General features: G+C 47.1%; 1 protein-coding gene across 1 annotated transcript in view; it reads right to left on the reverse strand.

The window, feature by feature from the left end:
- Positions 1-2480, reverse strand: part of ZNF133 (zinc finger protein 133) — a 28513-nt gene extending 26033 nt beyond the window's left edge. The window contains exon 1 of the mRNA XM_060031319.2: positions 2101-2480. The gene's annotated coding sequence lies outside the window, so the exon portion shown is untranslated. The remainder of the gene's footprint in view (positions 1-2100) is intronic.
- Positions 2481-15710: the final 13230 nt, after the last annotated feature.

Consider the following 15710-nt stretch of genomic DNA (forward strand, 5'->3'; position numbering starts at 1 on the left):
GAAGATGGAGAAGAGGCAGGAGCAAGGGCACTGCAGGAGTGGAGACGGGGAAGGAGAAGGGGATCCAGCGCACAGCACAGGGGAGAGAACACGGCAGCCACCGAACAGGAGGTAAGTCTGGAAAGAACAAAGAGGCCCAGCTTGTACCAAGGGCAGAAGTTGCAGATGTTAACCAGATCTGCAAGGTTAGAAGAAATGCGGGGAGAGGGGCAGAGACAGGGAAAACCACCACACCGAATTCCACATACATCTCCCTCTCCTGTCTCTGACCAGAGCTGTTCTGACTGAAAGAAACTTTAAAACAACTGGAAAAGGAACTATTAATTTTGTTGGGTGTAATGATGAAATTGTGGTTATATTACAACAAGAAGTCCTTATGTGTAAGCTGCCTTCTGAGGTAACTGTGTGTGAAATGACAGGCCTGGGACAAAAAGGCAGTGAGAGCGCTGGACGGAACAAGACCAGAAGGCCGAGGCCTTCACGGCGGACAAGCCCCGGGAGTGAGCAGGTCTGAGCAAACGCTGAGACGTTGGCGCCAGGATGGAGGGGTAGTGAAGGAGGACGCTGGGTCTGAAGAACAGTCCCTGTGAAAATGGCCACCCTTACAACAGGCCTTGCTTCCTGGGGAAACCAGCTGGGGCCCTGATCCCGGGATGGGGCATTACAAGGCACAAGATGTCAAAGTTGAGCGAAGGAAACCCACCCATGGTCCAGCAGGCAAAAGGCAAGCGGCCCCCACCTGAGGCTGGGCTGTCAGGAGCCCAGGGTCCTCCCCTGGCCCACCAGGCAGTCCTCTCTGGGCAGGCAGGAGCCACAGGGGGCAGAATGAGAACCGAAAGGTTCAGGAGAGTCGCTGGAAACTCTCAAGCTCCAGCAGGGTAGGGTTTCCTCTTCCTTAAAGGCATCAGGAAGGGACCTGACACAGAAGAAAAGACTGCGGGCAGCTTGCTGGGAACAGAGCTGTTATGTAGGCTAGAACACCGGGCCTCAGCTGATCCTCTCTCACCGCTGATCTTTACTAGGAAAGTTCACACTCACTGGGCACTTAGTATATACCGGAGACTGTTCCGGGCGCTGGATGAGTTTCATCTCATTCTAGCCTCACAACCCAGTGAAGTAAGATTTATTATTTTCATTTTACAGATGAGATAACCGAGGCACAGTGAGGTCAGTCTCTTGCCTAAGGTGACACAGTTATAAGGTGACAGAGTCTGGATGAAATCTGGCCGTGGAGGCCAGGCTCTTAAGCAGGGCAGTGACAGCGAACCTCTGCGGGTTGTAAGGATTCTCAGTGTATCATTCTGAGATGAATCAAGATTGTTCACGAGGTGATAAGGGTTAAGTCTGCGTGATGGATCTACGGAGTTCTATTTATTTCTCTTTAAAATTTCTCCGTAATAAAAATTTAAAATGGAACGTAAGATCCCAAACCCGGGCCACACCAGAGATGTCTAAATCCTTGATTCCCGTGACCAATGATGGTTTCCAGGACCTGTGAAAAACTTGCTCGGTGGGCCCCAGACGACCTCTTCCTCCAAGTCCCAAACCCAGGGGCGACCAGCCAAACTGAGACACCCCCCACACGCATCCCGCAAGATCGCGCCAAAATGGCCACTCCACACCCAGCCCATCCCGGGCGCGTTGGCCCACGCCGGCCGCCCATCCGCGGGAGGCCTCAGCAAAGCCGAGGGGTAGCCGGGCCCGAAAGAAGACTACCAGCTCCCACCCACCAGAACTCGAGACACCTGGCACCGGGGCCTGCTGGCACCTGTCACCCCCTCGGAAACATAAGGCCCCCGAAGCTTACTTACTCAAACCCCTAAACCCGGGGACTCGTGGCATGAGCGACCGCCTCTCCCAATACCGCTATTTCGGCCAAGGCCGAACCTAGGAGGAAGCCGGAGCCCAGCAGCCGCCACCATTGGGCATCGCGGCTGGGCTTCACCCACGTCCCTCGGAGATGCGCGCCCACATTCCCCAAATATGACACCCGGTAGGGCACGGCCTGAGCCACGACAGCGCGTCCCCGCCGCCACCTCCTCTCCCCACCACCCGAACCGTCTCCAGCCCCAGCCCGCAGGCCAGTCTTTCAGGACTTACCTTTCTGCGCGGGGAAGGGCACGGCTGCAGCGAGGGCCCGCGGGAGCCACACTCACCAGCGCCACCAAAGAACAAGGGGTCACTAGAGCCACCAGCTCGGGGGCCACTCCAGCAGGATGCCAGGACTACACTACCCAGAATCTTCGGGTCGCGCCGGGACCACACCTCCCAGTATGCTCGGCGCCATCAAGCGCGCCGCCCGCCAGGCGCTCCCACTGGCCTCTGAGGGAGCCGTTTCTGGGTGACATGCTCCGGCCACCGGAGAATGGCCACTGTGGCGCCCGGATTCCCCCTGTTTTTTTTTCTTCAAACCACGTGGAGAAGGCATGTAGCGAAAGCATGTAGCTTCTCTCCGTGCACTGACCCCTTTCTCTAACACCTCCGCCTCAAAGACTGCCCTCCCAACTGACCCCTGCAGTGACTTCCGCATCCGGTGCCGAGCCCGCCCCCTCGGTTGGCGGAAGTGACGTGTAAGCGGCGCTTCCGTTTGGCTCCTGGGGTGGGCGCCGGTGGGTGGCGCTGGGACGTGCGGTCTACCCAGCTCCAGTTGCGGGGAAGCGAGGCTGTGCCCGCGCTCCGTGAGCGCCGCGCAGGCGTGGTGTCCACCAGTTCACATAACCCTTGAACTCACTTAAACCCATGGCGGGGGTGGTTACTGAGACTGGGAGAGACAAGGCATATTACCGGGATCTCACGACCGAAGGAGGCAGACGCGGGTTCCTGCCCATGTCCGCAACCGAAACATCCCTCTGTGCTCCCTGAGGTCTTGTCCCTGTGTGGAGTCCACAGATTTATGGGCAGCCTCTCATCCATCTAGTGGGGGGACAGGAGCCTCACTGATAGACCATAGCTTGGGGCTGATCCCCCTCATAGTCTTCGCTCTGTGTACCGGAAAAAGACAACAACCTGAAAGTTGAGAATTATGTTTCATTTGGTGGGCTTACACCTGGGAGACAGCCGCTCAGCTAGCTCTGGGGAACTGTTTCAAAGAGGTATGGGAGGAGCCAGGATATATAGGAGTTTTTGCTGAAAAAAACGCGTGGTTGAACCTCAAAAGATGACCACTAGTCACAAAAGAACACATATCTCAACTTAATGAATTTAGCACTTTTCTATGCGTGGGAAGATGCAAGAGTCCGGGCTCAGTGAAATGATTCCTTTGATATGGCACGTTAGCTGTCTAGGGCCAATATCCTGTTTTTCTCCATCCTGAAGTCGCCTCAGGGCTCACCCTCAGGGTGCACCCTCGGTGTGGCTGCAGAGACTGATGCCTTGACGGCAGGCAACATTCGTTGTTTATTGGAATGGCAGGCGCCATATTTTTTTTTTCATTTTTGTCCACAGCTCTCTGGGTCTTTGTTCAGGGTCCTGAAAATGGGGCAGCACTGGTGCTATCTGGGATACCTCAACCGGGGAGCTGAAGAACACACCCCACTTCGCTGTGGAAGGGCGTTTCCACTGGGGCACCTTCTCAGTTCTGTTTACTTTCCTCAGGTTTGCTTTCTGAAATTTTGTCCTCTAGGAAGACCAAGAAAATATTCACATGGCCCAGAAAGCCAGGGAGAGACAAGAATTTCCTAAAATTCCTTTTTAGCTCTTGGAGGCTGAATCCATCCCCTTCTCTTGCCTGGAAGCTGCCTTGTTCGTAATGAATTCCATTCAGCCCCTGCCCTGGAGAAAGTGCCCAGTCTGACTTGGACCCTCTCTCCACATCCCTCTCTGCCCCACCCTACGACTAGTCATTCACCAAGAAATTAGTGTCAACTGAAAATGCACAAACTGAAAGTTGAGAATTATGTTTTATCAGGCGGACTTTCTGAGGACTTCAAGCTTAGGAGGCAGCCTCTCAGTTAGCTCTGCGGGACTGCTCCGAAGAGGGAGTGGGGGAGCCAGGATATATAGGAGTTTTGCAACAAAAACCAGGTAGTCAGAACATCAAAAGTTTACTGTTAATTAAAGAAAATCAGACATCAAGTTAATAAATTTAGTGCTTTTCTATGTATGGGAAGATGCAAGAGTCTGGGTTCACTCAAATCATTCCTTTGCTACGCACCTTAGCTATCTGGGACCAGTATCCTGTTCTTTCCCATCCTGAGCTCCCTCAGGGTGCACCGTGGTGGGTGAGGTGTGGCTGCAGTGGCTGATGCCTTGGTGGCCACAACAGCCTTTGTTTACTGATCGGGCAGGTGGCATTTTTAGTCCACATTAGCTACGTGGACAAAGAAAGTCAAGGAGGTCACCTGCCCGGATCAGTAAACAAAGGCTGTTGTGGCCACTGCAGCCCCTCCCAACTGTGCACCCTGAGGCGATTCAGGATGGAGAAACAAGGGTACTGGCCCTAGGTAGTTGGGTGCATATCAAAGGAATGATTTCAAGGAGCCTAGACTCTTGCATCTTCCCATACATAGAAAAGTGCTAAATTCATTAACTGGAGATGTCTGTTTTTTCTTTAAATAACAGGAATCTTTGATGTTCTCACTACCTGGTTTGTTTGTTTTTTCTTCAAAAACTCCTATATATCCTGGCTCCTCCCTTACCTCTATGGAACACTCTTTCAGAGCCATCTGAGAGGCTGTCTCCCGGGCTTAAATCCTCAGGATGTCCACCGAGTAAAATATCATTTTCAACTTTTAGGTTGTGCTTTTTTTTTTTTTTTTTTTTAAATCCACACTGGTCTTCAGGGATGTGATGTGGATTTCACCTAAGAGGTGTGAAGGCTGAGGAGTCCTGCTGGGAAGAACCCATACCGAGGGGTGGTGCTGGAGAATAACAGCCACCTGGTATCACTGGGTGATTATGGCTTCCCTTACAACTTAAAACTGACCTACTGAGCAGCTTAAACCCTTGACGCAGAAAAGACAAGAGAGGGAGAGCTGACCTTTGCCTTAGGAATGGACCTGACAACAAAGACGAGATTTTCCACATCTCCCCAGGGTAGGTCTGCATGTTTTTGTACAGTTGAGAATAGGTGTGTGTTGTTATTGGTAGTGTGTGATTTACCTTTGCTTAGAGAAACATGTCATTGAGTTGAATGTTTTTTTTAATTTGTACAAATACATATTTTAAACTTTAGACTTTTATTTGGAAATAATTTTAAGCTTACAGAACGTTGCAAAAATAGTGCACAGGACACCAATACTGCCTTTACCAGATTCACTTACCGCTAACATTTTCCTCCAGCGTTTCTCTCTAATTTTTCCAAGTGAGCAAGCACCCGCACGCTCTCTCTCTCTCTCCTTTTTCTTCTTTGAACCATCTGTAAGTTGCACACACCATAGACCCTTAGTTCTGTCGATGTGTGTTTCCTAAGAACAAGGACATTCTCTTACACGACCACAGTAGTTACCTGGTTCAGTAAATTTAACACTGATGCAATATTTTACATAACCTGCCATCCATACTCCAGTTTGACAACTGACCCAAGAGTGTGTTTTATAACATGGCCTTACTCTAGCACAGGATCCAGTCTAGGATTTGAGTTTAGTCGTCATGTCCCTAACTTCCTCTAATCTGGAGTATTTCACAGTTGTGTTTTTGTCTTTTGTGACAACATTCTTGAAGGGTCAGGGCTTCTTTTTGGTAGCTGACCATTTCTTACTGGGGTTTACCTGAGGCTCCTACATGGTTGGATCCAGCACTGACTTGAGCGGAATTGTGTCCTTCACGGGGCATCACATCTGGTGCTGCTCGATTTCTGCCTTGTACTGAAGACCATATCTGGGGAGACACTTTAAGACCATACATCCATTGATGATTCTTGCCTAAACCAGTCTTTACTGCGATGGTTACCAAGTTATGATTTTCCAATCAGCACTAGGCATTTAAATAGGATGCTATCTTAAAAGAGAAAATACAGAATTTCCAGGTAGCAATGAGACATGGGGAAGCTCAAACCCCTGATCCCAGTATCACCAGAGCCATTCGGAAGTGCAGAGGACTGGGAGAGCCCGGACAATGAAGCACGAAGCGGGCGGGGGGTGGGTGACAGGAGGCAGGAATGATGATGGAGGCGGGGGCTCCATGGATTTCCTCACCTGCCTGGCTGAGGTGTCCATACTCAATCCTGTCCATTGGTGAGCTTATAAAATTATAACAGCACAATATCTAATTACTGAGAAAAGGAACATCATTGATATATTATTTTTTAATTTAAATAATGCATCCGTGTACCCATATATTTAATATTTTCAGAAAAGCCGATTGTCCCTTAATAAGTTAATTAATCAATTAATTAATTAATTTGTTATGCTGCACACAGGCTTTCTCTAGTTGCAGCGAGCAGGGGCTACTCTTCGTTGCGGTGCGTGGGCTTCTCATTACGGTGGCTTCTCTTGTTGCGGAGCACGGGCTCTAGGCGTGAGGGCTTCAGTAGTTGTGTCGTGTGGGCTCTAGAGCGCAGGCTCAGTAGTTGTGGCGTGTGGGCTTAGCTGCTCTGCGGCATGTGGGATCTTCCTGGACCAGGGCTCAAACCCGTGTCCCCTGAATTGGCAGGCGGGTTCTTAACCACTGCGCCACCAGGGAAGCCCAATAAGTTAACTTTTTAACCATATTCATAGTTAAGCAAGACTGAGCATCATAAAATAGATAACTAACAGGGACCTACGGTATAGCACAGGGAACTCTTCTCAATACTCTGTAATGACCTATATGGGAAAAGAATCTAAAAAAGACTGAATATATGTATAACTGATTCACTTTGTTGTACAGCAGAAACTAACACAACATTGTAAATCAACTATACTCCAATAAAAAGTTTTAAAAAAAGACAACAAAAAAAATGGGTAGGTCCCAAGCAAACCAGAACAACAACAAAAAAGACTGAGCATCATGATCAGATTTTTTTTTTTTTTAAGGACAATAATGCCAGCGTCAGGAAAGAGCAGATCCTGAAGAAGGAAGAAATTAGGGACAATAAGAAGTAATATACAGGAGTAAAGCCCTGGTAAAGACAAATGAGATTTATTACCAGTGAACAACTGGGAGTCATCAGAAAACTCATCTAATGTAGACTAGCGTCTTCAAACTTGAAAATGCTGGGGATTCTGACAAGATGCAGATTGTGACTTGGGGACCTGAGCTCCCAGGAAGGGGGATGCTCCTGGCCAGGCGGGGCCCATGGCAGTTGTCAGTCCCCTGGAGGCACCTTGTAAATGACAGGAGGGTGTGGATAAAGCGAACTACAGAAGGAGCAGCTGAATGAGGTCAGTCCTGGAAATGGGTTGACAAGATATCTCAGTCTAGATGAGAACCTAATGGTTCCTTTGGGATTTTGTTCTCCAATAGTTCCACGAGGGCCCGATGGCCCAGGTATGACTCAATTTCAGGTATAGGCTACTATTTCTTTAAGCTCTTCTCAGGAGCCAGATACTGTGCTTTGCCCATATTACCTTCTTGAACCTTCAGAACACCAAATGGAGATTCCCCCCTTCTTGTGGATGGGGGACACAGAAACAGAGCTGGCAGCAGCCAGTAAGTTGCAGAATCCAAATCTGAACCCCTGTCTGGCCCCCAAACCCTGCTCTTTCCACATGTTAATGAAGTGCCCACCACACACCACTCGCAGGGCTCATTAAGTGAATGTGTTGCATTCCCCGCTCCAGCAGCACAGACTATCGGGGAGAGGGATGTGTCTGCAAGTAATTACCGTCCAGCCATGTTACTAGACAAAGGACCAGAGAGGTACCAGCTCTCCACTCTGCAGAATTCTTTGGTTAGAACTGTAACAAATGTCCTTTTCCAATGTAGAATCTTGAGAGTTGAATAAGCTGGAGTAACATTAGAGATAATAAATGACTGCATCTATCTTAATTCTTTTCCTCCCAACATTTTATTGTGAAAATCTTCTAACACAAAATATTGGAAGAATCGGAATGTCCAGACGCCCACCACAGTTACTATTTTACCATATACATATATATTTTTTGTCACACCCCTCGCTATCTGCCCATCCATTAGTCCATCGAATCTTTGGATGCATTTCACAGTCACAGACATCAGTTCACCCCTAAGCACTTCAGAACGCAGGTCATTAACTAAAGTTCAATATTTGTTTACAGTCCATTTTTTAAGTTTACTTACAGTGAAGTGCACAAATCTTAAGAGTGCCATTTAATAAATTTTGACAAACGCAGACACCCATGAAACCCAAATCCTTCTCTAGACACAGAATGTTCCCATCACTCCAGGAAGTTCCCTTGTGCCCCTTCCAGCTAAATCCTCATCCCCACAGCCTCAAAGGCAATCGCTAGATTAGTGATTTCTGTCCTAGAACTTCACATAAATGGAATTAGCTTTTTTTTTTTTTTTTTGAGAATCCTGTGGCTTTAGCAAGCAGTTGCATACGTTCAACACACCTTGACTAGACTCCAGATATATACTTGGAAAAGAATTAGTTTAGGGAATTCCCTGGTGGTCCACTGGTTAGGACTCTGCCTTTCCACTGCAGGGGGCGCAGGTTTGATCCCTGGCTGGGGAGCTAAGATCCTGCAAGCCGTGCTGCGTGGCACGGCCAAAAAAAAAAAAAAAAAAAAGTTTACAGGAAACGTTAGTTTTAGCCGAGTGGTCAAGTTTGGAGGGTTGCACAGGCAAGCCCTTCATACCAAGGCAGACACATCTACAGACTAGATCAAGGAGCAGAGTGATCCCCAGGGTGGGAGATTCAGTGACTTACAGCGGTCAGCCCTAGGGTGGGGCTGCTGGGCCTCCGGGCATCCTCAGATACCTGTGTCTGTACCTGCTGTCAAAGATACCAAGATCCTTTGAACTCTTAAGATTTTTTTTTCAGTATTTCAAGGTATCAAATAGAAGCGATACACTAATCTTCCACAAGGCAACAGAGACTGACAAAAATACCCTTCTCCCCTTGGCTTTTGGCTGTGATGACACAATCCTGATAGCTAACATTTTCGGAAAGTCCACACTGTCCCAGTCACTGTTTGAAGTGTTTCACACGTCGAATTTCACTTGGTAATATCAGTCAGTACTATAGCATCTCATACATGGCAGGGTGTCTGTGCCTCTAAAAGTGAGAAAACACATTTCCCCTAAATATGCACTTTGTATGGTAGATTTTAAAAAAACTGAGGCCTATGGAGAAAGATAATGAAAGAAATGGCTAGGCTAGACAGAGGCAGGCCTTGGGACTTCCCTGGTGGCGCAGTGGTTAAGAATCTGCCTGCCAATGCAGGGGACATGGGTTTGAGCCCTGGTCCGGGAAGATCCCACAGGCCGCAAAGCAACTAAGCCCGTGCGCCACAACTACTGAGCCTGTGCTCTAGAGCCCGCATGACACAACTACTGAAGCCCGCGCACCACAATGAAGAGTAGACCCCGCTTGCCGCAACTAGAGAAAGCCCACATGCAGCAACAAAGACCCAATGCAGCCAAAAATAATAATAAATAAATAAAATTAAAAATAAATAAAATAGGGGCTTCCCTGATGGCGCAGTGGTTGAGAGTCCGCCTGCCGATACAGGGGACATGGGTTCATGCCCCAGTCTGGGAAGATCCCACATGCCGCAGAGCGGCTGGGCCCACCCATGAGCCATGGCCGCTGAGCCTGCACGTCCGGAGCCTGTGCTCTGCAACGGGAGAGGCCACAACAGTGAGAAGCCCGCGTACTGCAAAAAAAAAAAAAAAAAAGAAAGAAAGAGGCAGGCCTCTATTTCATTCTTAAGGAAATTCCTTCCTGGGGAGACTCTGGGATCCAAACATAATGAATGATTTTTTAAATCTATTTTTAAAATCATTTGATTTTTTGAAATCATGTATTGAAAATGTGAATAGTTCACATTATAGGAAGTTGAAGGTATCAATCATAAGAAATGGGCACAGTAAATTTATGAGTAATTGTTCTTAGGCTTTAAAAAGGCAAAAGAGACTGGAGTTGTGAGTTCCATTTCCCCTTGATGGGTGGCACGGGTCAGGAAATCCAGCTTTTAACCAGCTGTGACCACAGCCAAGACATTTGACCTCTTTGGGCCTCAGTTTCTCCATCTGTAATACGTGGGTTTGAATTAATCACCTCGCAGGGCCTTTCCAGGAAAGTCCAGGGTACTCTGACCTTTGACCTGAGACCCCCATCCACTAGAAGCCCTGACCCTACTCTCAAAGTGGCTTCAGCACCACTGAACAGCAGGGGGCACCCTCTACCTGGGGAGGCATTCCCTCACTGTAGGCCTCTGGCCATCCAGGCGGAGACCGGGCACAGGCCAGCAGCTCAATAGTCAGGGCTCAGCTGTCCGGAGCAGCCATCCCCTGAACAACCGAGGTGACCGCCGCCTCAGAGGAATCCACTGATCTTGTATCTTTCCAAATGTCTGTGAGATTGAAATATGTAATTGTATTTTAAGTATGGATACCATTGAAGAGGATGGAAATCATGACAAGGCCACACTCCGGGGCCTTGATCTTGGACTTCCCAGCCTAGTGAACTGTCGGAAATAACTTGTTTAAGTCACGCAGTATTTTTGTTTTGGCAGCACAAACGGACGAAGCCATGTGTTCACGTAAGAAAACATCTTTCACTTAAGGAACCGATACAAGAATCCTAGCAAAGAACTCGAGTCAAGGCATCTTCCAGCGCCCTTCACCTCCACAAGATAAAAGCAGAAGCTGGAGATGCTGCACATTCTCTTCTGGTTAAAGAACATTGCATTTGACTGTAACAAGAGTTTAACCCTGATTATATCTTAAATTGTGTTTGTTCTGGCTAAAGACTGAATTCCAGGCTGGTGTCTATAGTAGGATTCCAGCAACTTGAGAATGAATGGATTGTGTTTCCTTTCAGCCGTCTAATGTCTTGGTGAAATGAATATATGTTACTGTTCTTACATATCTCACCAGTGAACCATCTTCAACAGGAAAAGAAAGCTTCTGCTAGCCCGATAGCATTTTTGTGCAAATTAGAAAAAGGTGCCCCCTTCCTTAAGGCATTTTGCTTTTCCTGAAATTTTTCCTGATAGATATTCATTTCTACAAGGTCTAAGATGTAAATTGCCCTCCTTAGTTTTGTTCAGTGTACACACTGCACGGTGATATCAAACCGCTCTCCTGATAGGTCCAACCAAGAGACAAGGAGAAGAGCTACTTATTTCATAACACTGTTTTGTAATTGCTTTCTTTCTACCCTTTCCCCTTGTCACGAACTTTTCTTACCTGGAGGCAAACATAAAATTTCACCCCAGTGATTAAGAAGTCTATACCAGGTCCCGGCAATTAAATACATTCCTGGGAGAAGACACTCAGCTAATAGCTAGATGACCATAACAGCAAGCAAAGAAAATTGTGCACACACACACCCTCAAACAAAACAAAACAAATTAAAAAAACCCAGAAGACATCCCAGTCTGGTCTGGCGTGGTGGGGGGAGGAGAGTATCTTTTTCAGCGGCCAGATTAGCTTTCATGCTTTTATCACATCTTCTGCACGTGTATTGCTCCATTGTTTTGGAATTACAATCGTCTGCGATCTCTTGAATCAAAACCAAGCTCTATCTGTATACGTGGGAGAATATAAGATGCCTCCCATGGGAGTGTTCTGGAGCTCCAGACCTAGTCTCCAGTGCCCGGTGGTGGGCATCCGGCAGCTCAAGCCTGTTCCCTTCCTTCCCAGGCCTCTTTCTCCTCCTTGGTCCCTTGATCTCCATTAATTTCACTGCTCTCCTCTCAGTTTCACCGATGATCACCCACCTTCCCAGAGCCTTTCCCAGCATCAAATCAGTTACCAAGCACACCCTGCCTGCTCCAGATTCTTAAATCTGTCTGATTCTCTCTGTTGCCTTGCCTCAGCCTTAGGTGTAGCCTTGAGCCCTTTGTCCTTTCTCTCTGGGAGTAACACAACAGCTGCTCAGCCCTGGCATTTGGAAAACTCTTGACCGCCTTTTAATTTTCTGCTCTCCTGTTATCTAAATAGAGCTCTGACGATTTACCCAAACTGCTTATAAACCCCCGGGGGCTCCTTGCTGCCTTCAGGATAAAATCTCAACTCTGGTCCAGTCTACCCTAGTTTTAACTCAACCCTAGTTTTAACCTTCACTGCCCTACTTTCTGCTTCCCCTCTGCACCTCAGGTCTTCCTGGCCACTTCGAACTGCTTAGAATTTCCTCAAAACGTTGTGCTTCTAGCTCCCCATCGTCCAGGACCCTATGGACTGAATGTCACCCCTCCTTCCCTGGCAAGCTCTTACTCATCCTTCAAGGTCCAGCTCAAGTGTTGCCTCTTCTCAGCAGCTTCCCCATCCCCTCTTGATCTGACTTTCCTAGGGCAATTTACAAACCTCTGCCTTAATATATTTTACCATGGTGTGTTGCAACATGTTTCTCATGGTTTCTCTCCCATCAGGAATGATCTCCCCCCAGGCAGGTGCCGGGTCTCATTTTAGCACCTGTCGCTCTCAGAGCTGACACTCAGAAAGGACTCAAGAGCTGGCTGAACCCTTGAAATGCAAAGATAAGAACAACGAGGTGACTCCATGGATGCTAAGCAACTTCTGATGAGCGTCAAAGATGGAAGGGAGGAGGCTGCTGTGGCCTTGGTGGGCCACTGTTGTTCAGAGAACCAGAAAACTCAGAATGTGTAAAATCAGAACTTTCCAGAATGTTCTCCTGTTTTGTCCGCTTGACATTCGGGGGCTCTATGGGACTGTGGCTTTACAAAATGAAATAAAAGGATCTTTGCTGTTGACTGTAGAGTGATCATCCTTAGAAAGACAAACACTAAGAAAGAGAAAATCACCATATCAATGAATTGCAAGTTCAGAGTTCTAGAATTGATTTATGGGCTCCGGCAAGGTGGTCTGACAGTAAACGGTGATCTTTTTCTTCTTCTTCCAATTCAGTGTTCAAAAATATTACAAGAGTGAAATCAGTCTTGCTGATATACTTTGAATTCCTTGGAATTCAAGATTCTACTGAGAATAAAATATGAATGGGTCTCATTATCTTGCCTGCCAAATTCATTGATGCAATGTCAAATTCATTTTCTTTTTGCCTGAACACAGGGTTTTTCAGAATTTTTTTTTCTTAAGGAACAAAAAGATTATCTTAGATTATGAATAGTTAAGTAGATTAATTTAAAAATACATCTATTTATATCTATTTATATAAACAGATATAAATATATCTATTTATATTAGTTTGAAATATTAGTTGTATGTCTATACTAGTTCGATAACATGCTATAACATATACACAGCTGAAACCATGCATTGGGTCCTTACCGGGCTGCTGGGATTCAAAGCAGGGGGTCCTGCTCCTGCACCCAAGACACTCACAAACTTACTGGGGAGATGATGAAGTCAAGAAATACATCAGGGGCTTCCCTGGTGGCGCAGTGGTTGAGAGTCCGCCTGCCGATGCAGGGGACACGAGTTTGTGCCCCGGTCCGGGAAGATCCCACATGCTGGGCCCGTGAGCCATGGCCGCTGCGCCTGCGCGTTCGGAGCCTGTGCTCCGCAACGGGAGAGGCCGCAACAGTGAGGGGCCCGCGTACCGTAAAAAAAAAAAAAAAGAAATACATCAGTGTAGTGAGTATAGAAAGGTCTTTAACACGCTGTTGGTGCCCAAAGCTCCATCAGATAATTCTCTGGGGTCCACATCAAGGGGAACACAAGCTGGCTCCAGGTGTGGCCAGAAAAGCATATAGTCTAATCAAGCAGATTCACATATAAGCAGGTGGGAGCTCAAGAAGCGGGCTTCCAAAGTCTTCCGGTTTGGGCCTGCTCCTTCACAGTGAAGGTTCCAGGCATAGGAACCGTGGTTTGTGCAAGGTCACGCAGGTCACCACACGGTGCCAGTCCTCCAAGCCAGGTCCAGTGCCTCATCCCACTTCACAGGGGCCCAAGGTCTGGAAGGGTGTGCTAGGAGAGCTTGGCGTTCCTGCACCAGGTGGAAACCAAACTCTAAACTCGGTGCATTAGAGAGGTGCTTTTGGTTTTATTTAAAAACTGTGCTGTGTTATAGATTTAGTTAAGTAACTTTTCTGCCTTAGGAAATCAGCTTCCTATTAACCACAGGCTCAAGGGTAGATGTTTATGTCAACCACATGGGTCATGAGAACATCACGTGTGTTGGGGGCATGTGTATCACCTGGGATCCCAAGACGCTTCAGATTCTTGGTTGTCACTGAACAATACACCAGATAGGAAGAAGACTGCAGTGAACTGGAGAAAAAAATTAGATGTCTTAAAAAGGCAAATTATGTCGATGCAGTTCTTTCCCTTTTTTTGTTTCCCTCTCATGTGTGAGTATTGCAACGAGCTCCAGAAGGAATCTGTCTCTCCCTTATTTGCAATATTTTCTTAAAGGGAATGTTTCTTGATTTCATCTCTTTGTTCTTTATTTGTATTTCTTTTCCTTTTTTCCTTTTATTTTCATGGTGTGACACTTGGAAGACCCACGTGCTTTTGGCATGTGTATTAGCCAGAGATATTATTCTACAGCCTCTTTTGGTGATGTGTTAGAGTCTTCTTTGTTTCCTCTTTTGGAGAGTGTTTCAGACACCTAGGGTTTGATATTGCTGTTTTCACTTTGGATGGCAAAGCGCATATGCATTTCTCCAAACGTTCCAAAGTCTTTCGTGCCTTGTAGCCAGTGGCAACAAGCTCTAGCTGGTCCAGAACAAAAGTGAAAATTGCAGGACTAAGTTTCCAGTCTCATCTTTATGGCCAGTTTTCCAGGCAATCTTGAGACAGTCCTAACTGCCTAAGACATAATTGGGATGATAATACCCAGCCTATGGATAAGTTTGTCATATAGGTAAATGAGGTCATGTCTGCAAAGGATTCTCAGCTCCTTGAAAGGGGACAATATTATAGAGCCATGGTGATTATAGCAGTCAAGAGTCTAATTGTTTTTAGTGAGATCGGCTCTGGTGTACTTTGTCTCTGTCTGGTTTCATTGTAACAATGAGAGGTCACAGTGGGGTGAGGTCACAGTGGGGTGTTTAATGAGGACACAGAAGGATAAGAGAATCAGGAATGTCAGTCAACATGTAGTGTGTTAAATGCTGCATGTTCTTACCACTATCTTTAATACCTGGTACTCTCCAAAAGGCACTGACGTGTCCCAGAGTGATCATTCTGGACTCAGCAATCTACTTCAGAGGGTCCTCACCACCTTGTCTATGCCACCATAGACCAGGTTGGTGCATATTCCCAATGTCTTGGGAAGTGGCACATGGGATAAGTAAGTGTCGGCCAAGGAGGCTGCACTGTCCATTTCTGCCCCAGGAGACTCTGACCTCAACAACTTGATTCCTTCTGAGGCTGCCAGGTGGCGGGGTGGGTTTCAGAATTCCCACCAGGCTTCTGGACGATGGGAGGCGGGAGGGGCTCAAAGGAAAGCTTCCTGAACTTGGGAGTCCTTTTTGTGAGTTGATGGACTGCCATTCTCAGGAAGCCCACAAAATCTTACAGGTTGCTCAAGGGGTCTGTGGGGTGTCAAGGCCAATGTCATGGAGGAGACTTTGTTATAACCTTCTCAACACTGTGGGACTCAACGGTCAGAGGTCCTATTACAATTAAGACTCCCTATTACAATTAATATTAAGTAAATCCCTTTTTCTGTCTGGAAATGAAATTTACAGATAATAAGCATATATAATAAATATTAC

Source organism: Delphinus delphis, chromosome 15, assembly GCF_949987515.2.
Source record: "Delphinus delphis chromosome 15, mDelDel1.2, whole genome shotgun sequence".
In the NCBI taxonomy this organism is placed as follows: domain Eukaryota; kingdom Metazoa; phylum Chordata; class Mammalia; order Artiodactyla; family Delphinidae; genus Delphinus; species Delphinus delphis.